This window comes from Cynara cardunculus (assembly GCF_001531365.2).
Source record: "Cynara cardunculus var. scolymus isolate 2C chromosome LG 17, CcrdV1, whole genome shotgun sequence".
Classification (NCBI taxonomy): Eukaryota; Viridiplantae; Streptophyta; class Magnoliopsida; order Asterales; family Asteraceae; genus Cynara; species Cynara cardunculus.
In genome coordinates this window covers 29,388,310-29,390,718 of record NC_037544.1, presented here as the reverse complement: position 1 = coordinate 29,390,718, position 2,409 = coordinate 29,388,310, and positions in this window count along the sequence as shown.

The following is a 2,409-nucleotide window of genomic DNA, read 5'->3' as shown; positions in this document are numbered from 1 at the left end:
TTTGTATATGTATGTTCCAATGGCCATATCTCTTTCAAAACTCGATGAAAAAGGATGATTCTTCCTTTGAGAGTTAAATATATGAGTTAACTTCTGCATACAAGTGGAAGCATATGAAAATATGGATTTTTGTTCTCCAAACACCTAAAACACTTTAGGTGTGCAAACTGTGAAACCACCAGTAGGTAACTCCTACTTTGTATGCTAATATCTCTTTATTTACTTGCTCTTAGTGTATGATTCTTCTTCTAAAATGTTTTTTATTGAGTTAGGGTTCATATGAACCCAGTATCACTCAAAAATATGAAGTTTTGATGTATTTACCAATTTAATTAAGTTAAGTGCGCAATCTGTCAACTAATGACAGATGTGTGTATGTAACTTTATGGTGCCATATCTTCCTCTAAACTCATCCAAAATGAGTGATTCTTAGTTTAAAAGTTTCATATAAGTGTTAAGTTTATAATCCAACTTGAATTTCTTCAGAACACTTAGTATAACTCTTTAAATAAGTATTTTACTATCATAGTGTAATCTGCCATATCAGTTATGATATATTGTATTGCATAAATTATTTGAATCATTATTGCATGTCGAAAATGCATACACTTTGGTCACGATGACCATAACTCAGTGCTATATCTCATATAAAAATATAGGAAACTATCTCATTTTAGAAGTCTATGAATTGTTCATTTTATGTATCATTAGTTTCTGCCCAAAAATGAGATTTTGGGATTATTTGATTTCGTAAATTTTGATCTTTTTATTGGACTATAGCATTACTTCCGGTATAAATTACTATACTAACGAGCATATGGACATTATGTATATTTGGACTATAGATAATCAAGTTGGATATAAGTAGATACTTATGGACTTAGGACTTATAAATCCCCATAAGTATTTTAAAACCCATAAGTGATGGTTTTGGATATTCCTCTTTGATAGGGAATCGTTAAGCTCGTGTGGTGACCGGATCGTATCTCTAATTTGCAGAGCATTGCAAAAAAAGTGAGTATTCACAGCCCCTCTTTCAAAGTATTTATTACGTTTTGGGGTGAAAAGCACGATTGAATGTGTTATATGAGCTATTTTCATTACGAAAAGTGAGTATTCGTGGCCCCTCTTTTTATCGTTTTTGCGTATTTGGGGTGGAAAGCATAATTAAATAAATGTTTGATAGATTTATATTGATATATGAATCTTGTTATGAGCAATTAAATGTATACACTATTGATGGTATGTTGAGTTTGAAAGTCCCCGTTTGTTTACACTACTATTAACTCATTTTGAGCCTATGATTCTTGTGGGTAGTGCTATTTGGTTGTCATACCCACCCTTTTGACTGACGAGTAGGGGTGCATTTGGTCATTAAAGTATGCTCTACACATGTGACTCAAAGTAGTCACCGCTGTGGTAGTTCGTAAGAATGCTCTATCCATGTGGTTCGCTACCACCTCTGAGGTAGTTCGTGGGGCGTTGAAAGTTGTTTAGGTTTAGTWGTGRMTCAAYWATTTATAYCAWGTGTATGACGTTGCTTTTAAGATATTGCTCATAAACTTATAACTGGGATTTGCTGCATTTGAAATCATTTTGTGCATATAAAAACATGTGAACTCACCAACTCTTGTAGTTGACACTTGTTTTGACGTGCTTTTCAGGGGTAAGAAAGGCTCAAGGTGGCACTTAAAAGAAGCCGTGTCACAACTACCACCTTTAAATTTCTTTTTTGTGTTCAATTTACAAACTTGTCTTTGGAATTGTAAACTTTGGTTAATGGTGTAATTAAAATTTTAATTGTATGGTTGTGTTTCTTTATACTATATTGCTACGAGACTCTACTTGCCATACCTCGTGTTTCCGCTTTAGCGGGGTGTGACAGATTTGGTATAAGAGCTATAGGTTATAGAGAACACCGGTTTTCAAAATTAAAACCAAATACTATAACCAAATGTTTTCAAAACAAAGTTACTAAGCATAACCAGAGGATGGAAGTCGTGTTATAATACTCAAATTAAACAGAGTTTGATCACCTTTGTTTAACTTAAGTATTATGATAAAAGATTCCCATCGGTTGAGCTTGAAATAAGGTTAAATTCAAAGACTTTATCTTAACCCTGAAAAGCATAATCGTGTGTGTTTGCATGAATCTTGAATATCCATCACCTTAGATTAACTAGAAGCTCTGGTTGTGAAGTGAATCAAGATATATTGAGCGCTAAGACAACCCGAGGGTCAGCTCTGTATCTAAATATTTGGTAGCTAGACATAGATAAAAGGGTATAGTCTCTATAGCCTCTGAATTCAAAATATGCACTATGCGTTAGGTAGGAAATTKCCTGGACATAGTGAGAATTGCGTTCTAGTTTTGAATAAGGACCACTATTCTATATGAGTGAAGAGCGT